General features: G+C 40.2%; 1 protein-coding gene across 1 annotated transcript in view; it reads left to right on the top strand.

Annotated features, from left to right (window-relative positions):
* The window catches only part of NEGR1 (neuronal growth regulator 1), an 821,559-nt gene that overhangs the window by 449,635 nt on the left and 345,914 nt on the right, over positions 1-26,010 (top strand). The window lies entirely within an intron of this gene.

Genomic DNA, 26,010 nt, shown 5'->3' with positions numbered 1-26,010 from the left:
GGTCGGGTTGTGATTTTCGATTCCATGTTCCTCTCCCTAATAGCATCAAGCATTTAGTCTCTCACTTAAGGCCGATGCTTGATTTATTGCTTTGTTTTAATTCCATTTTGTATTTAATAAGATGTAAAAAAAATTCAATATAAAATTTAGTATTGTATATTCACCCCATAGGTGCTGGTGATACAAAGATGAAGGAAGTATTTCTCTATCAGAGAAGAAAATCTAAATATAGTTCAGTTAGTTTAATAAATGTTTATTGGTTTCTGTCCTGTTCTATATAGGCTCTCTGAGATGGCTCCAGGCCCATGGCATTTTTCAGGGGCTGCCTACCCGACTCAAACCCAGGAGTTGCCTCCTCGACTAACACTGGAGGAAGCAGCCTCGCCTCCTAGGCCTGTGTGTGCTCCGGACCTCCGCTGGCAGTGGCAGCCATGGTGATCTCTGGAGTCTTCAGGTTCCTTTTTTTTTTTTTTTTTTAAGGACAAAGCATACTCATAGCTGAATAGCTCTACTGTCCCATCCTGGCTTCTGCCAAAGGGACAGCTGATTAAACCCATGGGTAATCTGTCTCTTTATGGAGTGATTAGCCAGCCACATCTTTGGTGTTCTCTCCAGAACAGGCTTTCATCTTGTACAGTATGAACGGGCTGAGAATTTTTCCAAATCTTTAAGTTCTGGTTCCTTTTTTGCTTAACAGTTTGTTCCTTAGTTCGTCTGTCTCCTTTCTCTTTCAACTATGAGTAGTCAAGACAACCCAGCTGCAGCTTCAACACTTTGCTTAGAGACCTCTTCTGCTCAATATCCAATTTCATAGCTTGTAAGTTCTCCCACAAAAGAATAGATCACAACTCAACCACGTTCTTTGCCACTTTATAATAAGAGCCACCCTTCCTCCAGTTTCTAATAACATGTTTCTTATTTCCATCTGAGATCTCACCAGAAACACCCTTAATGTTCATATTTCCACTAGCATTCTGTTCGTGATGATATATATCTTCTCTGAGATGATAGGAGTTTTTTGTGTGGCTCTCTTCTCTTTCCTTTCTGAGCTCTCACCAGAACTGCCTTTAGCACTCATATTTTGACCAATAACACGATTCAGTCCACAACAGGCAGAAAGAAAACTATCGGAATGTTTTGAGCAGAATAACAATGCAACAGTGCGACCTGATTTATTTTATTGGGATTACTGTGGCTTCTATGTTGAGAATTGATTGCAGAGGACAAGCGTGGCAGCGGGGGAAACAGTTAAGAGACTCTAAAGACAAAGTCAAAAAGAGTCGCTTCCATTGGATGTGGAGAGTGAGAGAAAGCAAGACTCTAAGGGTGATTTCAAGGATTTTGGTGTGAGCAAATTGGGAGTACCTGTTATGGTTAATTGAAAATAAGGAAGACGGACAGCAAAGAACATCTGAGTAGCGAGAATGGGTCTTGTTGGAAACGTTAGGGTTGCGAGATGTATTAGACACCACCACGAGCTGAGCGGGAATTTGTATACGTGTGCCTGCAAGTCCGTGGAATGATTTGGGAGAGATCTCTACCTATAATTCAGGAGAGAGTTGTCTGCTTTTGACTTCGTATTTAAAATGATGAAATTGGGGATGTCTGCAGGGCTCAATGGTTGAGCACCTGCCTTCGGCTCAGGGCGTGACCCTGGGGTCCTGGTTTCGAGACCCGCATTGGGCTCCCTGCATGGAGCCTACTTCTCCCTCTGCCTGTGTCTCTGCCTCTCTCTGCGTGTCTCTCATGAATAAATAAATTGAAAACATGATAAAATCTGATGAAATCACTGTAATAGTTATGTAGAAAAAGAAGAGGTCCAAGGAGCCATCCTTGAGATGCTCTAACATCAGGAGGTTGGTGAGACAGCAGCAGAGCTGACTGGGGGACGAGGCCAGTGAGGGAGAGAACCAGGAGAGTGTGATATCCTGGGGACAAAGTGAGAAAGGGTTTCAAGGAGAAGAAAATGATCAACTGTGTCAAGTATTGGGTAGGAGGTTAAGTAAAAGGGGGACTGAAAATGACCACAGGACGAAGCAGCATGTGGGTCACTGTAGGGTAACGAGAGAGGAGATAATGCATAGGAGTCGTGGTGCCCGAAATCTAATGAGTGTGAAGCCAATGAGAAGGGTATTAAGACCATTGGAACTGGGAGACTAGAAACTATCCTGAGAAACTGTCCTGTAAAAATGGTGCAGTATTTGGAGAGGGAAGAGGTCTCAAGAGGTTTTCTTGGTATATTTCCATTTCTGTGTGTGTTTGGTTTTTTTTGTTGTTGTTTTGTTTTTTGTGTTTTGTTTTCTGTTTTGTTTTTGCCTTTTGTTTTTTTTTTTTTTAAGATTGAAGAAATTGCACATGTAATGGGAAGGATCCAGTAAAGGTGGAACACTGGGTGATAGAAGAGAAAGCCAGAGAATTAATGTGATGAATCCCTTGAGTAGTTGAGGGGATTGGGGGACTCAGTGGTTTCTTCATAGGCACAGAGGGATGTCTTCTTTAACACAGAAGAAGTTGAAGCATAAGGGCACAGGGGATTGTATGTAGAAAGGAAGCAAATAATTTTGATTGAAAGTGGAATGTGGAGGGGAGCGTACATGGCTCGGTCATTTAGGAATCCAACTCTTGATTTCAGGTCAGCTCATGATCTTGGGTTCATGAAATTGAGCCCTGGCAGGTTCCACACTGAATATGGAGTCTGTTTAAGCCTCTCCCTCCACCCCTCCCCACCGCTCACATTTATGCGCATGCTCACTCTCTCTCTTAAAAAATAAAGAGTGGAATATGAAGATGTGAATAATGTTTTTGGGGGATAAAGAAAAGGAATGAGGAGAGGAGTGGACTAGGAGTTTTGAGCACCTGCAAAATATCAGGGATTTTGCCAATGACTGAGAACACAGATCGATGCAAGACCTTTCCCCTGTGCTCCAGAGGCACACAGTCGGGTAAATCAGGCCAGTGAGACAGGGGTGTGATAGCGAGGGAGGGAGATGTCTTAGGACAGGAGAGCGGCTGCTTGCATGGACCGCATACGTCCCCGTCAGGAGTGCATCCTGGGCAAAGCCACCACAGAATGGAGAGGATGGGAAGGCCAGAGGACCAGCACCTTGCCCTTGCGCTCCGAGTGCTGGGTTTTCTCGTGCAACATGCTTCTCTTCTCAGTTTGCTTGACACACGTCTGCTGCTTCCTCTGCTGTTGCCTGTGTAGACTCGGACGCGGAGATTGGGCTGAAGTCACAATCAGCCAGCTCAGCGGAATCCTGGAGTCCCAGTTAAGAGCCAAGCTATCAAAAAAAAAAAAAAAAAAAAAAAAAAAGGAGCCAAGCTATCCAAGCAAGTTAATGAAACTGCCTCAGTCTCCCCATCAGCAAAATGGAAATGACGTCTCATGTAAACACTGTGAAGATGGACTTCCCTTGTATAGACGAGTCTTTAGAAGCGTGACAGGCATCCAGGGAACTGTACTCCGTGTTAGTCATTTATATAGCCTGTGGTTTTATTGCGTGTCAGTTTTTGTATTTTCCACCCGGTGGCTTAGCTTTCTTGGCCATATATATAAATAAAATATAAAATCTTTTATATATATATATATATATATATATATATATATAATATATATATATAAAATCTTTTTTCTTGCTCTTGAGTGGGGAGTTCATTTTTTTTCTGTTGACTCTTTGCACCTTTTATTTCCTACTTAGGATGAGTCCTCATCTTAACTTTCTCTTTAAGACCAACTCTTTCTGCATCATTATTATTATTTTTTTTTCTGTTGCTGTGTGTCTTTGGGCTAACCGTGGGCATTCTCTGCTTCTCCAGGGCTGGTCCTTCCTGCTACAGGGGTGGGGTCAGTGGCGATATCAAAAAGCTGGTCACAGCCTCAGGAGAAGCTGTGCTGTTTGCTTTGTGTGAAGCTTCCAGCTGGGGCTGGAAGGGTGAGCATGTTGGGTCTTTGTGTCCTTTAACCTTGGCCCTGGATGGGCTAATGTTAAAGACACATAGGATTTTTTTCTTTCTTTTTCTTTTTTTTTTTTTTTTAAGTGACAAGGAGTGACACCTAATGGGGAAAAAAAAAGATATTTTTATACTTGAGCACATTCTGTAACTAGATACTGCCGCAATTCACATTAAACAGAATAAGGCCTGTTGGGTTTTTCTAAAGATGCCCTGTAAAGGCTGGGCACAGAGAGAACATGCACGACAAAGCTCGGGGCAGGCGGCCTGATGGTAGAAGAGGAGTCCGAACCCAGGAAGTGTTGGTAAAAAGGAAACAAAGACAACCAGGCATATGAAGAGAAATGTATACGTTGTCCGGAATCATTTTTTTTTAATTCCCCTGGAAAATAACTACAACGTGATTGCTGAAGCTGTTCAGTGGGAGAATATTTAATTCTTGTATGAAGGTAACGTTTATCAAGTGTGTCGTTTAGGTCGGGTAACAGTCTAGTTCTGTACACCTTATGTCACCCATTCCCTCCCTCTCCCCCCTCCCTCCCTCTCCCCCTCTCCCCGTCTCTCCTCCCTCCCTCTCCCTCCCTGTCTCTCTCTATCCTTCCCTCTCTCTCGCCCCCTCTCCCCCTCTCTCTCCCTCACCCCGCTGGGGTGACCAGCCCTCCCCGGGTGCTGATGCCACTTGCCCGGGCCCCACCGGGTGACCAGCCCTCCCCAGGCTCCTCCACCACCTGCCATGGGCCACCTGATGCCACCTGCCAGGGCTCTCTGTCACCTCCTGCGGTGGGGACATCCCCGGGGGAGCAGAGAGGAGACAGCCAAGTGCCGGGAACCCAGGCAGGGGTCACCCCCCAGGTTGGCAGTGACACCCCAGATCCCAATTAGCGCGCAGTCAACAAAGTGAAGTCCACCCCTTATTGCTGCAAAAGCGACATTTTCACGACCAGAAGTTGGCTTCTCGGGGACCTACGTGCATCCGCAGAGATGCAGCATTTCTCTGGGACCGAATGCACCTGCACAATGACCTCCAGGGGCCAGCCTGGGTGCGGGTTGTCACTGCCCTTTATTTCACAGGCAGCACTGCTCCCTTCCTCAGGAACATGATCGTCCAGTTTCCAGGTAATCGGGGGAAAGGACATCCCTTTAGTATCCTGACAGGTGCCCTAGAACTTCCTAGACATGAAGCCAGCCCCTAACTAATGCTTTTCCATGGGATGTCATATTTTTTTTCACATATTTGTTGCATCTGTTTTGATTTTCAAGGATCCAGCTGGATCCCAACACCCACCATCCCATTAGGTCGAACACATTAATTCCCTGACAGAGGGAAAGTCTTTATCAAAACTCGAGGATCGTTTCCTGGCATAACTGCTACATGTCACCCTCAGAATGCGTCTCGGGAGAAACAGGAAAAATGTACAAAAGGAGACGGGAAGCAGGAAATGTGCGGATTACATCCCGAAGCAGTAAGCAAGTAAGGATGAAAGAGAGGAAATAGGAAATGGAAAGAATAAGGTAAAGAAAAACGATGGGGGATCCCTGGGTGGTGCAGCGTTTGGCGCCTGCCTTTGGCCCAGGGTGCGATCCTGGAGACCCGGGATCGAGTCCCACGTCGGGCTCCCGGTGCATGGAGCCTGCTTCTCCCTCTGCCTGTGTCTCTGCGCCTCTCTCTCTCTCTCTCTCTCTCTCTCTCTCTGTGACTATCATAAGTAAATAAATAAAAATAAAAAAAAAAAAGAAAAACAATGGGGCGGAGGATTAGATTGAACCGCCCCACAAGATGAAAAATCCTAAAATTTAGGGAAAGAACTACTGGAAAGAAGGTTGGTTATAAGTCTGGAAAATGATGGATGCTTTTGGTCCATTTTATAGTGATTTTTGTGTTCATCGAGCAATAAGGTAATATTTGTGATTTTGTCATAGTTTCTATCAAAACACTTTTACTAATAATGCCAGTGAGCACCAAGGTCGCATTCCCTTCCTCCAAGCATCATGTCTCGTTCACAGATTGGCCGCAGCCTCATGAAACGCGGGCCCTTTTAATTGGGATTTTGTTGGAAATTTTATTGTTTTTTGAATCCTGAAAAGTACAGACACCTTAAAACAACATGAGCGTCAATATACCAATACTCACACTCAACTACTTAATAGTATTGATTCCGTTGACTTAAAAAATGGAAATAACATGTGAAGCCGAGCTAACCATTTCTTCCTAATTCCTCCCATGTTTCCTCTCTAAGTTAGTGGGTATCTCACCAACTAAAAATGTCTTTGCATTTTTATTACATATATGTTACCCTCATAATTTGCAGAATACTTTACATATTCTAAGTATTTTTGTTAATGGTGTCGCACTTTCAGGTTGCGTAATTCTTTCTCCGCTGGTGTTTTTTTTTTTTCTCTCCCTTGAACATCTGTTAATTTTGAAATTTTGTAAGATGAGTAATCTTCTATTTATATACTTCTATCTTATGTTGCTTTGTATTTTTTTGAAAATTGATTTCTTTATTGGAGAGAGAGGAAGCACGCACACATGAGCCCAGCAGCGGGAGGGGCCGAGGGAGAGGGAGAGAGACTCTCAAGCTGACTCCACACTGATGATGGAGACCAGTGGGGGCGGGGGGGGGGGCTCCATCTCACAACCTGGGCTCCCGACCTGAGCCGAAACTAAGAGTCAGATGCTTAACTGGGTCACCAGGACTCCCCTTATTTTGTATTTGCATTTTTTTTTTTTACTTTTAGGGCAGGTTTAGGTACGTGAAGGGGAGTGACAACCACATGTCATTACCCCCTGCCTCCCCCGTCATCGACACCCCTGAGCACAGCGGTGAGGCTGTTCCGACCCACGAACCCACATGGATACATTGTACTCACGCTCGGCCCAGACTTCACGTTTCGGCCACCCTCAGTATTGTCTGTTCTGTGCAATGACGTGCATCCATCAGTAGGATGCCATGTAGTAGTTTCATAGTGTTTACACTACCCTGAACGTCCTTCATGCTCTTCCTCTTCATCCCTCTGCCCACCCCTTTCACCCCTGCCTGGTAAACTCCTCGCCTTTTCCCTGTTCCCATATTTGTGCCCCAGCCAGAGGGTCATGTATGTGGAATCGTGGTGCGTGTGGCCCTCTCAGATCCGCCCTTCCACTCAGAAATAGGCATTTGAGCTTCCTCCGTGTTTCTTTATGGCTCAGTAGGCCAGTTCTTGTTTGCAGTGAATAATATCCCATCCTCTGCAGGTACACGGTTGGTTTATCTGCTCACCGACTGAAGAGTATCTTTGCTGCTTCCAAGTTCAGGCAATAATGAAGTCAGCATAAATATTTGGGTGCAGGTGTTTGTATGGACGTAAGTTCCCAAATCCCTTGAGTGGACCCCGGAGAGCATGTCCTATGCTAAGAGGATATTCAGATCTGTAAAATAAGCCAGAACAACACCATCTGCCTCTCACAGTGGCTACGCCGTTTTGCTTGCCCACCAGCAATGGCGGAGGGTTCTATTTTCCCGTATCCACTCCAGCCTTTGGTATTATCAGTGTTCCAGTTTAATAGGTGTGTAATGGTATTTCATTATTGTTTTAATTTACATTTCCCCGATGACTTATAATGTGGAGCAGCTTTTCATATGCTTATTTGCCATCTCTAAATCTTCTTTTGCGAGAATGTCTGTTAAGGCCTTCGGGCTCATCGTTTAATAGGGTTGTTTGTTTTCATATTGTTGAATTTTCAGAATTCTTTGTATATTTGGGCAACAGTTTTAACCGGATGTATCTTTTGCAAATATTTTCCCCAGTCTGTGGTTTGTGTTCTTATTCTTGTGACACTTTTCTTTTGCATTGCAGGGGTTTTTCATTTTAATGAGGTTCAGCTCATCAATTATTTCTTTCATGGATTGTGCCTTTGGTGATGTGTCTAAAAAGTCCTCACCATACCTAAAGTCTTCTAGGTTTCCTTCTATGTCATGTTCTAGGATTTTTAAAATTTTCATGTTACATTTAGGTCTATGATCCGTTTTGAGTTGATTTTTATGAAAGATGCAAGGCCTGCGTCTGTATTCTTTTTATTTATTTGTTTTTTAGCATGTGGGTGTCCAGTTGCTCATTGAAAAGACTATCTTTGTGGGGTGCCTGGGTGGCTCAGTGGTGGAGCGTCTGCCTTTGGCTCAGGTCGTGACCCCAGGGTCCTGGGATCGAGTCCCACATCAGGCTCCCTGCAGGGAGGCTGCTTCTCCTTCTGCCTATGTCTCTGCCTCTCTGTGTCTCTCATGAATAAATAAATAAAATCTTTAAAAAAGAAAAGACAAGACTATCTTTGCTCCATTCTGTTGTCTTTGCTTCTTTATCAAAGTTCATTTGACTATACTTATGTGGGTCTATTTCTGGGCCCTCTATTCCATTCCATTGACCTATTTGCCTATTATTTGGTCACCAAGTGTCTTTTTGCACTCAATGTTTTATTTTTTAGAGTAGTCAATATTAATACATATAGACCCAGTTCAAGCATTCAGTCTGCAGTTCAAGGTACTATTGTCTAATGTAAGAGTTTATAAACCTATGGCCTTTTAGGATTTATCCAGATTTTTGCTTTTTTCGAATTGTATTATCTTTGATAGATTTCCTTGTGCATATGTGAGATTTTCTCTAGCACAGAGGTTCTCAACCGTGTAAACCTAGTGAAATCATCTGAAAAGCTTTTGAATACTATATATAAATGACAATTCAGTTTGTCTGGAGTAGAGCATTGGAATATATTAAGAACATCCCAGGTTCTCCTAATGTGCATCCAGTCTTGAGAACTACTATTTTTGTCTAGGACCATGCTTCTTAAACTTTCATATGTGTCTAAGTTTCCTAAAGATCTCATTCAATTGCAGCTTTTGATTTAGTAGATCTGGGTGCACCTGAGAATCTGCATTTGTAACAAGCTTCCAGGTGCTGGAAAACCACACTTTAAAGCAACAAGGCTCTAAGATATGTAAATACTTAGAAATGAATTGTAGAGATATATGTGCATCTTCAGTTTTATTAGCTGTTTTTAAGTTGTTTGCAGACTTATACTATTTTCATCACCGTATGACATTTCATTTTTCGATATCCTTATCACCTTGGTTGCATTTAATTTTTAAAGTTTTGCCAATATTATGAATTTGAAATTATGCTGTTTTAACTTAATCTTTTGTGATTATTCATGAAGTTCTACTAGTCAAAGAAGGGGCCATTAAAGTTACCTCTTTTATGCATGTCCTATTTATATCCTTTATCCATTATTTTATTTTATTTTATTTTATTTTATTTATTTTATTTTAAAGGCTTTATTTATTTATTCATGAGAGACACACACAGAGAGAAAGAGAGAGAGAGAGAGGCAGAGACACAGGCAGAGGGAGAAGCAGGCTCCATGCAGGGAGCCCAAGGCAGGACTCAATCCTGGGACCCCATGATCACGCCCTGGGCTGAAGGCAGACGCTTAACCGCTGAGCCACCCAGGCGTCCCTATCCATTCTTTTAAAGACTTATTTATTTTTTAGAGATCATCAGAGAGCACACACACACAAGTAGGGGAAGGACAGAAGAAGAAGGAGAGAAGCAGATTCCCCGCTGCCTGTGGAACAAGACCAAGGCCTCATCTCATGACCCTGAGCTCATGACCTAAGCTTAAATCAAAAGTTGTTTGCTTAAAGACTGAGCCACCCAGGCACCCCTCCTTCATCCATTTCCATTATACTGTTCTTTGTACTTTTTAAAATAATTGTCTCCTGAAGTTCTTTATATATTCATGATACTAATCTTTTTGTTTATTTGCTTGCATTCATTATAAATACTCCCAGAGTCTGGAGTTTTACTTAATTTGTTTATGGTGTCTCACGTGTGCACAACCAAGTACATGCTTTTAAATTTAATAAATTTAATACAGTCACATTTATTGATTTATGATTGGGATATGTTTTATATCTTACTCTTTCTAGCCTAAATGTAATATAGTTTCTTCTTATATAATGTTTACTCTATAGCTATTGACATTTTTATATATATATATATATATATATATATATATATATATATATATATACTTCTCATTCAATCTGTTTCTGTATTAAGTTAGTATATTGTTGAAAAAAACACCAGTCTGGTAGTAATGCATTTTATATATACATATATATATATATATATATATACACACACACACACACACGTATACACACACACATATACACACACACATACATACATAAAGATATATATGTATATATATTTGAATTTCACTTAATTGGTTCAGTATTATAATCGTATTTTTTCTATGTTCATAAGTGAAATTACTTGTATAGTTCTTGTCCATGTTTTTAAATATCACATTATATGTCATATAAAATGAATTGGTGATGGTTTGGCCTCCTGGGTGGCTCAGTCAGTTGAGCATCTGACTCATGATTTTGGCTCAGGTCCTCATAATCTCAGGGTTGTGAGACTGAGCCCTGCCTTGGACTCTGCACTCAGCTAAGAGACTGCTTGAAATTCTTTCCCTCTCCCTCCACCTCTGCCCCTCCCCCCGTTATAAGCATGTGCTCTCTCTCCCTGTCTGTCTCACATGAATAAACAAATCTTTAAAAAATAAAATGTACTAGTGATGTTTTTAATTGCAGGAATAGGTTCTATAACAGCAATTACTTCCTTACATTTTGTTTCTTTAATCTGCTTTTGTTATAAAATTAGCTTAAAGTTATAAAACATAGAGATTTGTTCCTTAAATATTAGTAGATCTCTTTTATGAAACTGAGCATATTCTTTATTTCTTGCTAAAGAACATCCAAACCATTTGTTCCTTATGGGCAGGCTGCCTTCTCTAAAGACCAGTTCTCTGTCTTGTATTTCTGTCATCTCCAGTAAATGATTTTCAGTTCCCAAGGCCCCATGCACAGCTATATATGGGGAAATAACATGGAGGAGCATCAATGGGAAGTTTCTGTGGGCCACATCTGGAAGTATCGCGCATCACATTGTTTAAAATCAGCTACGAATAACAGCAAGGGAATCTGGGAAACACAGTCTAGTCATGTGCCAAGAAGAGGAGATCAATTTGGTGATCAATTAGCAGACTTAACTGCACCCACGAAGGAATATATTAAATTTCCCTACTACAAAAGTTTTTTTTTTCCTCCTATAAATTCTGTTGAATTCCCCCTTCTACAAAGCATCATGTAGTATAGCAAGTGCACAACTCAGTCGTTTAAGGTGCCATTTGAGTGGTACAGCTCTCAGCCTGATAGAAACAGTTTGATATTAAAATCTTAGCACAGTGCTATCGACTTCCTACCATAAACCACGATGTTATATACATAACAAATCCGCTCATCAGCTGGCGACTCTGCTGTCACTTGGTACATGTTTTCTTCCGTAAAATAACTGACTGGAAGAAACCAACCATAGCCACTGCTGTTTTTGCAATATGTTTGAAAGGCAGGTGGTCATCCCATCTCTGGAGATTAAAAGCAATTCAAAGATAAATGTTGAAAAAAAGAGAAACCAGGGCAGAAAGTGTGTGGGTTTAGGTGTTTGTTGAAACAGGATGAGAAGGGCTCTTATGTTACTCATCAACTGAGAAACATATTTCCATCTGTTTACACTAACACGCTGATCTGGATGCATACACTGTGACTGCTGTAATGCACACAAACTAAAAAAAAAATGTGCTTAGGTTTAAACACGTGATATAATACTCATATTATTTTGGCAAAGGAACCTATGAAATTGGCCAATGGAGTTTTCAGATAGCAGAGAACAGTTTTTTTCCCCTACAAAGATATTAATCAAATATTCTTTCCATGACAAAAATCCAACAAGAACTTACTCGGGCCTCTTATGCTTGAAGCACTGAAGGAAACATAGTAAATAGCCATTTATCCAGGCCCTTTAACATGTCCATGGTGTTTCACCTGGATTGGCTTCCTCATATGTATTCAGTACGGAGAAGAGTCAAAGGACACGACTGTTGAAAAGTCCCAAGAGTATATTTGACCCACGCACCCACTCCATGTGGTAATCCTTTCTTTGATTCTATTGTTCATCCACATTCTCTGAGACCCTCTTGATGATAGAGAACTTACATCTTTATAAAATAATCTCTATCATTGTGAGGACACATTTTTTTTTGTATACTTCATTATAATTAACTGAAATCTACCATTGCTCTGTTTACTGGAACAAATCAGAATAAATTCACAGATCAATCCAAAAAAAGTCTTTCCCTACATTTCTTTTTTTCTTAAGATTTTATTTATTTATTCATTTGAGACACATAGATAGAGGCAGAGAGACAGAGACCCAGGCAGAGGGAGAAGCAGGCTCCATACAGGGACTCGATCCCAGGTCCCCAGGATCAGGCCCTGGGTCGAAGGCGGCACTAAACCGCTGAGCCACCCGGGCTGCCCCATTTCTTACCTTTATCTACACATTCTTAACCCAATTTCTTATCTTTATATACACATTCTTAACTCCTTACATGGTGTCCTTACATGTTTATTGTATCCGGGCACTTTACTTTTCTAACTGACTTATAGTTGTGAAATAACACATCAGTGTTTCACTCTTAAACTGTAGAGACTATAATTGAACACATGACCCTTGATATAATTTTATCAATAAATATGCTTCCAGGAGTTTTATCCAAATGGTTTAAAATTGAGGAGTGGAAGGAGCCAAGCACAGATTCCTGTGGTACTCTTCTAACATTCCCCCCATCATACTGACTGAATCTACCCATCAACATTGGTTATAGTGGCTTAACCAGATAAGAGTCTTCCTGGCTGCGTGAGCTCCTTGTCCACACTTCTCCACTTCTCCATTATATTGCTTAAAGTATCATTAATGACTATCAAATGACTCCTGAATATATGTATATATATATATATATGTATATATATATATACATATATTCATTCTATGAACAGTTAGTTGACCTACCCAAAGGGTAAATTTGGTCATTTTAACGTGGTTAACCTTACTCTTCATTTCTCTCAATGCTCAAAACAAAAATTTAGATATACTTTCTACTCTTCCAGTATAGTAGTATCTGTGAAAAAAAGAAAGTTATGATGGGTATAGGCAAAAAAAAAAAGAATGAAAGAATTAATGTTTATTGAGTAGGTTATTTGAGTTTTCCAATTTTCAGGAAGAACAGGGGATTTGGCTTATTTTTAGAGGATTTGCCAACTGATAAGACTGGAGTATTCAAAAAAAAGAAAGTTCAGTAGGTAGGAGAGGTAGTTCGGAACACTCATGCACAAGGGAATATGCTTTTCAGTCTTAACTGCATTTTTAAACTCTTAAAAATATAATATGACATTATCTAGGAAGCCAAAATAAAAATGTGTGATACTTTTTGACTGAGATATGAAAATATGTGAACACCTCATACCTTGGAGAAGCTAAATTAAACCAATGATTTTTTTTTTTTTACTTAATACCCCAAGGAGTTTACTCACAATGTTCTTTAATTCAAAAAGGAGAAGTAGTAAAATATTTGTTTTTCAGAGTGTTGTAATTAACATCAGGGAGAATAACTTTTTAATGAATGTGTTAAAGATTAGCTCTCCAAATAAGAAACATTTAGAGCAGATGAAAACATTCTTCGGACACCTGGGTGGCTCAGCAGTTGAGCATCTGCCTTTGACTCAGGTCATGACCTTGGGGTCCCAGGATCGAGTCCCACATCAGGCTCCCCACAGGGAGCCTGCTTCTCCCTCTGCCTGTGTCTCTGCCTCTCTCTGTGTGTCTCTCATAAATAAATAAATATTAAAAAAAAATAAAACACTCTTATTCAGCACTTTCTGAGCACTTATGATGTCCACGTGTGATCCTATACAGTACTCAAGGATCAATATAAAATAGTTCCTTCATTCATGTTACTTTTCCAGAAATATGTAAGCAATAAAAGAGATTTGTTCAGGTCTTGAAAGCAAATAAAGGCTATAATTTGTGTTGTGACCAGCCAAGTCGTTCAATCAACTATTGCAACCATGATGATGGTCTATAAATGGACCATGATAATTTCCCAGCTCTGTGCCTTCATACATGTGTCACTCAACTTGGCATGCACTTCTCCAGATAGTTACAGCTTATTATCCTAAAAATTGTATCTTTGTATCTTCATCACAACCCTTCCATCTCCATCTGGGTTGGGTGATTTCTTCTTGGATTTACGTAATATTTTATGCACTTGTCTCTCCTATAACTTTATATAATTATATTTTTAATTTACCTCTGTTTGTTTCTTCCCATAATATATAAGCTACTGGAAAGCAGCAATTCTATTTTATTAAATTCTAAATCACTAGCACCTAGCATAGTCCCTGGTGCATAGCAAGTGATAAATAAATATCTTCTAACTAAATGAATAATATATAAATCTGTAGAAAGAGACCTTTTGAGGTTAGCCTTCCTATAATTACACTTGCTCCTTTATTATCATATTCTGGCATTAACAAAGGCATGTAATGATGTTAAAAGATACATAAACACATAAATACACATATCCAGTATAATGCATGCCCCCATTTGACAATATTCATGCATATACCCATGTATATAATTTATATGTGTGCATATGTATATATAAGATATATGATTAACTGGTTATATAGATTTCATATTGTATTCAAAAATAGTAAATGAAAGAAAGTCATCAAATTTCACTATTTTTATATGGATCCTTTCTATCACTTTATCATAACTTACAAAGAACTACCTATTGGATATTTTCCTTACAAATGCTCAGACTAGTTTAGACCAACACCTAGATACAAGACAATTTGTAATATTTAATACACTTGATGGAAATCAATGAATTAAAGAGACAAACCTTTTATTCAATGCCAAGAAAATTATGAGTATCTGAAATTTCCAGAGTTTTTGTGATTCATATTTAAATGTAAGTCCCAGAAGCTAGCCCCAGTATAAAACAATTTCTGGCAAGGGACTGACTTTTTTTCCAATGAATAATTTAAAATGCAACTTTTTCCATGTGAACTGTCTTATATCTTGGCAGTAGGCATAGGATTTCAATAATTTATACAATTTTTAATATAATACAGTTAATGCCATAAAAGCAATTTCTTTGATATTGAATTATAAGAGAATGCACTTAGGCCACTGTGACTAATGATCCAGGAGCCAGCAACATGGCAAATTACCTTTTAACCCAATTTTAGAAGGAATCTGTACATGTAACCATAGGACTGTGCTGAGATCTCCTGGTAGAGTCACATCATAACACTTGGTTGTTACATTCTAAAAACATAAATAAAGCATTATCATAGAGAAGACGAGTTAAAGAAACATGATTTTTTTAAAGGTAGATGAAAATTATTTTGGTGGGAATAGAACATCAATAGGAATCATGATTTGTTTAAAATTTCTAAATAAAACCTATTCTCAGAATATTTCCTAAGGCAAGACTATAGTCACCCTGCAGATCTAATCATGGTTATTCCATGACAGGTGAGCAACTGCACATTTGTGTGATAATGTATGGCTTTTATGAGAAACCAAGCCATGTAATGTGAAAATAGATTCCTTGGGTCCTCCAAGGCAAACGGAGAGGCTCAGGGCTTGCCAGGATGTAAGGCAAAACTGGCAAGATTAAAATTCCATGACTGAATCCAGACTGCACAGGGCCTGCAGGGCATGGTCAGGATTTTGTAAGTACGTAACTCCATGGTACTGTTTAGTTTCATAGACCATGTAGAGTTCTACATCATGACAATTTTCATCACGTGATGATCAAGTGTCTCCAATAAGTGTCAAATGTTTCTAATTCCCAGGATGGTCCAATTTGAGTCTATGCCAGGAGAAATCTACAGATATTTTAATGTAATGAGTTTTTTTTTTAAAGGAAAATTTCATGTCTAAAGATCTGGCAAGCCTGGACTTCCATTTTCTAAATGGAAATTATCAGTGATCATTGCCCTCTTCAGACTGGTGCTTCCACTAGGCCCCGTCTCTCGCAGTGTAAAGGTGCACATTTTCTCTTGACCTACATTACTCACTCATGTTTTAGATATCTTAGTTTTTAGTCAAAGTCATCAGGGGTTTGATCCTCAAGGGAAGTTTTCTCATCTATTTTTGGAGTCTCCATTTTGTTCCACTGTCTATCTTGATGCAACGCCCCACTGTCTTTGCTGTAGTTTTATAAGAGTAAGTCTTGAAGTCAGATGGTGTAAGTCTTCAAACTTCCAATTTTTTTTTTCAAGACATGCCTGAACTGGGTGATTTTAAACAACTACATTTATATATTTTACTCACGACACTGTGTTGAGCACAATATTTGGAGTCTTACTGGTATGACTGGAAGAGCTAAGAGCCCAGAAGAGTTAGCATGTTTCCTAGGTGCCCTTTTTGTTTCTATTGTCTCAAAACTTCTCCGTGTGGGGTCCATGTATAGGGTCTCCATGTGTCCTGTCCACCGTGGTGGCTCCAGGGGGGGTCAGTCTAATTATATGGCAACTCAGACCTCCAAGAGTGAGTGTTCTGAGATGACAGGCCAAAACACAAGTGGTACCTTATGATCCAGTCTCAGAAGTCACACAGCATTACTCCTTCCCCAACTCTATTATTTTAGGTGGCCAGGAACCTACTCAAATTATAGTGAAGGCACTACTAGGCCCTCACTCATGATGGAAGAAGTGGTAAAGAACTGGGGGCCATGTTATAAAATTGCTGTATGAGCCAACTCACAAAATAGCAGGTGAGTGGGGAGAAGAAGAAATTGGGGACTGAACGTAGAGAACTCTGCCCACGATAGACCCCACCCCTGTCAACAACAATAAAAGTGTCATTAAATTCTCAGTACGTCACAGATAGTAAATGTCTAATAAATATTGACCTTTGCTGCATGTATCCTTTTGTTAGACATGTTTCCGATAAGAAAGGGAAGAGAACCATGATGTCCATTTTTTTCTTTTTTAATCCTTCTCCAACCACTTTCTAGCTCAATTTCCAGAGGACGTATGACTTAGATAATCGGGCACTGTTATTTGCCAAGGCTTAACACAATTTCTTGGTGAGCTCGTGGGACTGCATGGAAATCTCTGGGATCTATATAAAAATATGGTGCATAAAAAGGCTGAAATGAAACACAGGAAACTATTTGTAGTGATTCTCTCAAAACTGTGAGATTATATTACACTGAATGACATGAAAGCATCGGCAGCCATCTGTTTGTAACCTACCAAAGGACAATTTTGGATGTTTCAACCTAATAGGTGATGTGGGGGTTGCTTTCCTCCTACCTTCATAATTAGGGGAAAAAAATATTACAGTCAAAGAACAAAGACACCGGAGTACTTTAGAGAAGGCCTTATTTTTCTGATTACGCTGAAATGACACATCTCCTCTGCAAGTACAAAAACACAGCATAGCAGCCTTTAGATACAAAAATCTGCTAAAACAAATTTATAGAAACCTCAGCCTAACAAGGAAAACTCACATTGAACCCGAACAGGCTTTACCTCGACGAGATCAGGAGCCAGGTGTTACATCATAACTCCATGACTCCAAGGGTAGACATTGGGCTTTCTTGTGTTTCAGCAACACTAAAGCAAGCTTTTAGCTACGGGAAATATTTGCTAAGAAGGCAGCTGGGTTGTAGCATGGCACAGCTGGGCTGTTGCCTCTGTTTTATGTGCAGGATAATTCAGCGCCAAGGACGAGGCGAGAAAAGTCCACCCCGGCCATCGCAGAGGGCACTTTGCTGGCACATTTTCAAACAGAACAGCCGAGCCGGCCCCCAGGTTTATGGCAATGGTGACTGTACTGAAAGAAGTTACCCACTTTCCTTAAGAAAATTCCTGGACGGTATCATTAGCTCACTAGGCCGGAATTTTTTTTGACGTTCTTAAAGCACACTGCCAGATTGTTTCCAGGAAAAAGCTCATGATGAATTCTTAATAAAATGTGACCAGGTTTAAAGATAAGGCATTGGTTCCCTGAGAATTCTGTGTGCCTTGGTATAGACACCTGCACGTGCGTGCTCCAAGGAATCTCCGTTGCGATGCTCTTCCTCTGTATCTCTACGGGGGAGGCAGGCATCCCGGATCCTTGTGACATAGGCCCCGCCGTAGGGGTGCCCCAGCGCTCCTGCTGCTGCCGCCTGAGGGGGGAGCTGCTCTTATGGTCCTGATTTTAAGCAGCATTTTATATCTTTGAACCATGCAAGTAAGCGCAGCTGAAGCCAGCCTGAGGTACAGCAGGGATTTGAACTCTGGTGTATAAACACTCGTGTAGGAGAGGCCAGCTACTGATCCTCTAGCTGAAAATGAAGCAAAAATAAAAATCTCCACGGTCCAAAATATCGAAACCCTTGCTATAACCATATTGAGCTTTTTCTGCCTTCAAAATGTTTATCTAGCAGGGGAGAAAGTTGCCATCAACCAAAAATTTAAGGATCATTAAATAAACGGTAGCTTACCAACAAGTGATCCTTTCCAAATCGGTACCCTTTGTTCTTTTATCACGTTTAATCCTCACGTATGCTAAACTGTCTTAATACAACCTATCTACGTGTAAGAAACATAGATTTATTTTGCCATGGAGAATCTATTTGGCAAATACACCTTTCTTCAGTGAGGGGATCTGTCTTAAAATTAAAAGATTCCTTGTGTCCTTCTGTCATCCTTCTGATGCATAGCCCATGGATTAGGTAATCAAAGTCAGAGGGACAGAAGGGAAGAGAGGGAAGCTATTTCCACGTTTTTTTTTTTTTTTTTTATAACTCCATATCCTGTGAGGTTTGTTCCCCTCGGAGGTTTATTTCCTCCCTCACCTTGCTCACTCCCATGCAGAACCAATGCTGGGTTTTCCCAAGAGAAAATTACAACTGGGGAAAAAGGTACCCGTAACATCTTTCTACCTTCAGTGTGGAGTCCTCTCTACAGCCCCCATGCTGCTCCCAGGAAGTGTGAAAATAAATGCAAGCTATTAAGGCATCATCTCTTCTAGGGGTAGTTACACTTTAATATTAAGCCCTTGAAGGCAGATAACAGCTCTGGAGATATGAAGGAAGGCGTCTGGAATTACAATGGAGACTTTGGATAAATAGGAGGGAATAGTTTATAGAGAAGGCTTCCTGTTGGCCTGTGAAGCAGGGTTTCCAAAGTCTATAGATTTTGGAACTCACTCTACACTTTTTGGTCTAGGATCTCCTGAATCAGCCCTCCCACTGTCCCAAGATTATAAAATATGCACCAGGTTATGCTGATGCTTAGCTGAGTGCAGGAAACTACTGTTTTAAACCCTCAAAAGTCCACTCAGATCCCATCTGTTTCATACGGCCTTATCTACTATCAGTAGCCCACCTAGTTCTGACTCCCTAGGCAGAGGTAGATTTACTACCTCTTTGTGTTCCCAAAACTCCTTATATTACATGTTCCACTTTGTAGGATTTATGATTCCACGTTGTAATTAATAACGTTAGGTCTTTCACTCTGTGGACATTGACTTCTTAAGATTAGTCACTTTAATCAAGTCAGTGCTCAGAAATATTTGTTCAATGAAGGGATGGATGGATGGCTTAAGAGAGGTTACCACCTGTTTTGCCATTTTATATCGCTGACCTCCTAAAGGTCGATTGAGAAAAACTTGGACATCGATTTTCTAGAAAAGGAAAAACACTGAGTTAAGTAAGCAATATGATTCAAAATTTGAACCCAATTCTGAGAGATACATTTTTCCCCTCAAACGTGTTCTTTGCCCCCCAAAGTAGTACTGGCATGTTCCATCAGTAGGTAGTCACAGATCTCGCAAGTTTGCATTTACAAGTCACACTTGGGTTATTTTTTCCTCCTATCACTATCTGAGTGATGGGATGAGAGGAGAAGCCATCGAAATCTCTGAAATGTCATAAGCTATAAAAAGTTGGTTTTAGTCTATGAGCTGGAGAAAACAATGTTGCTCGTTAGATGGAAGCCAGGAAACCATCAGGCACCCACAAGCAAACCAATTTAGGAAAAAAAAAAAAATCATGAAACCATTTCTTCTCTCAGTTTGAGAACAGCACCTTTTCCAGGAGGTTTGTTATGTAACGTGGATCCGCTTTCCCTTCCTGGGGGCTGGCCAAGACCGAAAAGGGAAGTGCCAGCCTAGGGAGACGAAGACTGTTCTTTTGATGCTGCCAGCCATTACCAGACATGGGAGCGCACAAAAAGCCAATTCTCCAAAGATTTATAGTTGTGTCTAGCTTGTTGACTCAAGCAGTTTGGAAAATCTTCAGAGAGAGAGTTTATTCGAACTAACCTACACTCGACGTCTGTGGAGAGGGGAAAAAAGAAGCAGAGATAATGTGTACAGACTCTTAGAGGCAAATCCTGTTGACCCCAAATTTACAAACCTTTTTAAGCAAAAATAAATAAATAAATAATACTCCTAACCAATGCAAACAGTACTGCCTAAGATGTGACGGCCTGTTCTGTTGAATATAAATGCATATGATTATTGTTATTTCTTGGAGTTTGCAAGGCAAAAAAACTATGGCAGGGAGTGAAATAGGAAAACACTGTGCCTTTAAATGAGTTAAAAAAAATATGAAATCGCCCAAATTGGAGAATCCTTGAAAAAAGTCACAAAGGACCCTTGACACTGTAATTGCATGTTCACTGTATTCTCAGAACTTATAGTTTATCATCCTTGCAGTGGTATGAAATCCTAGGGGAAATCCTCATTACGAAGCCAAGGAATATTAGCTCAGCCGTAAAAGAAGAATAAAACAAGTATTTGTGGAATATCTTCCCCGGGGCAGGCCCTTTCCTAGGCGTTGGCGACCGGCTGTTGAGTAAAGTAAACCAGGTTCCTACCCAGGGTCTTTACTTACGTCCTATGAGGAGAAGGGGCGATAAACAGTGAAGTAAATATCAACGACACTGACAGATTTAAAAGGGGTGGTAACAGGGAAACTGCAGAAGGAGCAGTGGGGCGCTACGGGGAGAGGCAGGTGCACGCGGTCATTTCAGCAAGTCACACACCTGGAAACGTCTATCTTGCTTTAAGATGATCAAAGCCACCCGTGACCCGGTGTTTAAGATGAAATTTTAACCCTTTAACCTTCACTCAGAAATTCCCATTTCAGTTTTCCTTCTTTGTAGTAAGTTTTTAGGGGCAGAGGATGTCCCTGTGGAGAAAGGTAGGTGGAGCAGGACACCAAAGAGATGGAGTAACTTTTTTTTTTTTTTTTTAAATCTCGTTTGGCCTAGTGGACGCGTTGGGAGAACAGATCTAGTGACTGTGTGCCTAATTCAACTAGATGTGCCAAAAGCTTTAGGGGGTTTTAGCAATAGCTTAAGACATGGGAAGAGTGCACTTGCCCATACAACACTGCTGTGATCTTTTATGCCCTAAGGAAACAAGTGGGTTTGTGCCCTGAATGTCATGGCTGTGATAAATACCAAACTGATACCACTTTCAATAACCTGCGAATGTTTGGGACCAGATTAAATACGCACTTCACCCACTTTTGGCCCTGGCGATCTTGAAGAAGTCTTCCACATGGATTCGAGTGTGCTGTGGTCTTTCATGGACTCTTTCAACTTAAGAATTCGATGGGGCATTTGGTTGATTGCAGTGAGCCAGTGCAACTTTCTAGATCCAAACATTCGGTGTCTTGCCCTTGTGGTTAAGATAACCATCAGCTAGGTCCTCCTAGGGTTTTCAGTGTAATGGGTGACCCGGCCTCACATCTGATGGAACTCCCTACAGGTGTGAACTCTATTGTATCTATTATTTCTGAAAATCATCTGCACAGACATTTAATATAACAAAACACTGTGTTCACCGGATTCCTGTGATGTACAGATTAGTCATCCTTATGTTGACTTCTCAGATTCTTATTGGTTATGTTCCAGACTTCTAAGATGGGTTCTTTAGAAGAAATTTAAGTTAAATCTGTGAAGGCTGCTCATTAAACAAACAAGCAAAAAAAAAAAAAAAACCTGATGCTATTTATGTAGATTAAAAAAAATATGTACACGTGAAAAAAACAGAACAAAAAGCAGATGAACCCACTCATAAATTCAGTTGCACATCATGAGGTAAATGGTGGCAAATAAACCCAAATGGTTGGTGGTATAAAATCGTTAGTATTTCTCTAACTTATTTCACTTATATGTGGAATTTAAGAAGAACAGATGAACATACAGGAGGAAGAAAAAAAGAGAGAGAGAAGAGAGAGGGAAGCAAGTCATGAGAGACTCTTAACTATAGAGAATCAAACCGAGGGTTGATGGGGGGAAGAGGGTGGGGAATGGGCTAGATGGATGATGGGCCTTAAGGAGGACACTTGTTACGACAAGCGCTGGGTGTTATATGTAAGTGCTGAACTACTGAACTCTATTCCTGAAACCAATATTGAACTGTCCATTAACTAGAACTTAAAGAAAAGATCATTAGTATTTGGTTTTGATATATATTGTACGATTTTCCCTACTGATACTGCCCCCTTCCCTTCCTGAGGACACTGTGATAGATGACTGAACCGAGAGAAGGCAGTCGGGGCAAGTCAAACTTCACAATATTCAGTGAAAGTGAAACCAACAAGAAATTTAAATTCTAACCTTTAGTGAATTGAAATCCAGAGATACATCCAAATGTGTGCATCATCGTCTCACCGTGGCATCCACTGAATAGGAGTTGAGGGCAGAGTAGTAGGTAGTTGAATTGGAGGCCCGCAAATAATTAAAGGCAAAACAGATTATCAATTGGAGGGTCTAAGAGTGATTTTTTTTATTTTTTTTAAGAGTGATTTTTTTAAATGCATCTGGGAGTTTAAAAAACATTCCTCCCCGACACAACCTTTAAATCCTCTTCCAGCCTCTGTTGTTCAGAAAGTTTCCAGTGGCTTTCAATCTCTCTGACCGGTAATATAGATAATATAGAGCGATTTATTATGACTGCCGTTGTAAAGTCCTGTATGTCCCCAATTAGGGTTCCATTAGGAGATAGATATTCTGTGATTTGTAACGAAATCTAGAACTTCCACCCTTCATTTTTTTAAAAGATCTATTAATTTGAGAGTGGGTGCACATGGTGGGTGGGGGACGCAAAGGGAGAGAGTCTTCAGCAGACTGAGCTAAGCAACGAGCCTGACGTGGGGCTCAATCTCCCGACCCTGAGATCACAACCTGAGCCAAAACCAAGAGTCTGACACTTAACCGACTGCACCACCCAGGCGCCCCCGCCCTCACTGTTTTCACATATGGTGTCATGCTGCTGATGATGACAGTGATGATAATGTCACAGTAATTACTTCCTGTGAATTAAACAAGTCTACATTTAGATGAATAATTTATTCCTTTATTATTCTGCTCTAAGTCATAAATACTTAAATATGTGCACAGCAATTCAAAATATTACTAAAATCTGTGGTTACTTAGTGATTTAAAAAATTGTGGAATTGGCTGAACACATTCGCTCCTTTTCAAACAGATTCATTTTAAGCTAAATTTCTAAATGAGAAGAGTTTGAGGAAGTTTAAAATAAGGTGTACGGAAAAGGAACCTACCCTACCATAGTAAGGTACCTTAGGTCTCCTCATTGTTCTGTCTTCTAGGCAAGTGCATAGGGGATTGGAAATACCATAGGACGTGTTGCTTTGTTGTTCCCAGAGCTCAGTAGAGTCCTCCGACCCGTGTGCATTTATGATTTATGCACAAGCTATAATGTAGGAACAGCTACCAGAGCCAGATGGTCTTCAGATGCCGGAGACGTTACCGTTCTTCCCCGCTCATGTCACCCAGAGTAAAAACATCTTTTTTTTTTTTTTCTATTCTGTTTTCTCCTAGTCGAGTGCTCCCTCAGATCACACCGAGTCCTTAACCCGTACCATACCTTATTCTGGATGCAGAGTTGATAATACTTCTATTTCGGTCATCCTACACTGAGGTTATTCATGGTTTTTCTCTATTATAAACAGCACCACACTGAATAGCTTGGTGCCTAAACTCTCCTGCATGATTGAAGAAACCAAGATGAAACTAAGGTTTGCTGATTCGAACCCAGAAGGCATACCTGTTAGACATGTGTTACTCATGGGAAATGGAAAGGGAAACATGGAAAATATTTGTCTTCTCTTAGTTACTCACCTGTTTGGCTCCCTCTTTTAATTTTAAGTTCTTTGAGGGCAAGGATTATGCCTTGAAAATTGTACATTTCCTGTGAGTCCAGAATTATTCCCTCCATAATACTCAAAGTTTGCAATCTTGAACAGACTATGAAATGGCTTTGAGTAGTCAGCAAGCCAACACCTGTTTTTGCCTCCACAAGCTGCGATGCGCGTGAAGGATTTCACTGGTTCTCTTTACATGCAGCATCTGCTGCCAACAGGTGATGCATTTTAGGGAGAAGAGCCTTGCCAGAGGGATTTTCCTTTACTAGCATCCTCTTTCCAGATGTTTCTTCCCTGTAGTATATCCTGAATGATGAGGCCCCGGGAGGCAGTTGCCATCCCTGAGATGACATGTCACACCCGGACTTTGACACTCTTCCCCCAACCACACAATTTCCCAAAGTTAAATGTCAAATCTAAGTTTATTGCTAAGGGACTTGGTTGTTTCTCTGTGAAGCCAAATATCGTGCTTTGTATTAGTTTACCGCTCATGCTCGCCACTTTAAATACAGGTAGACGTGTAAAGATGAAACTAAACTATTTTTAAGATCGGATTGAATTGACAAAATAATATAGAAGATAGCATTCACGGTCTTACAGCCCTCCATCATTTTTCTTGAATATACATACCACTGTTGAAAATTGAGTCAGTTATATGTTTGGAATATGTAAATAAACTAGAATGATCTCTGTGTGCTGTCTTCTGTATGAAGGAAGAAACTACGGTATAACTTTTTTTTTTAAATAATGGGCGTTGGTACGTAATTGTGTGTATGTATATATGAACATATGTACACATATATTTCATGGTTCATGATTTCTAACCTGTACCTACGCCCACATATCCAGATGGTGGTTTTTTCACGTAAGTTGATTGTTATGAACTTTCCTATTCACCAATGAGTCATGCACACTTTGCTCTACTTTCCTCATAGGATATCTTAATGTCTTTATTTCTGTTCTGTTTCAGTTAAGCTGAAAAGAGTCTTCTCTTTGGAATGGTTTTTATTTTATTTTATTTTGCTTGGGAAGAGCTCACTGAAGAATTTAATGATAATATGTTTTAAATGCCAATTAGGGAATGTCAAACAGTCACAATGGTATATATTACTTAGGAATAAGCTTTTCTTCAATCCTAACAACAGTTACATATGATCAAATACTTTACATTTACAGTCAAATCATTCTAGGGTTTTTTGGTGGTGATGTTGTTGCAGGTTTTAGTTTCATTAAACAAAATCAAAGATGAGGGATCCCTGGGTGGCGCAGCGGTTTGGCGCCTGCCTTTGGCCCAGGGCGCGGATCCTGGAGACCCGGGATCGAATCCCACATCGGGCTCCCGGTGCATGGAGCCTGCTTCTCCCTCTGCCTGTGTCTCTGCCTCTCTCTCTCTCTGTGACTATTATAAATAAATAAAAATTAAAAAAAATTAAAAAAAAATCAAAGATGATATTCAAAGTATAGATCATTTAATTTATCCTTGTAACAAATTTTAATTACCTTTTTAAAAATAGCTATGAAAATATATCTCTTGTATAGGAAGCCTAAGAATGGAACGATGAAAAGAATTCCAGTAAAAGGCATATTTTCTCTAAAAATGATCTTGATCTCTAATTGTGATTTATTAGTTTCAACCTTGAGTGTCCGCATACTATAATTTGTATGGAGGAAACGAAAACTTATGGCACAGGCTGGTCTTATACACTAACAAACTGATGAAGTGATGAAAGCGTGAGAAAAGGGCAGTACTGAAATCAGATTCAAAAATCATATATGTGTTTTAGGGCATCTAATACTAATAAGCCAATACTGATGCCAGGGACTTTTCAAAATTCTTTAAAATATCCCAGCTTATTTAATCCTCATAGAGGCTATATGGGATCTCCCATCTTTCAGATGAAGACACAGAGCCTGAGATATAT

This window comes from Nyctereutes procyonoides, unplaced genomic scaffold (genome assembly GCF_905146905.1).
Source record: "Nyctereutes procyonoides isolate TBG_1078 unplaced genomic scaffold, NYPRO_anot_genome, whole genome shotgun sequence".
Classification (NCBI taxonomy): Eukaryota; Metazoa; Chordata; class Mammalia; order Carnivora; family Canidae; genus Nyctereutes; species Nyctereutes procyonoides.
This window is presented reverse-complemented; position numbering and strand designations above follow the sequence as displayed.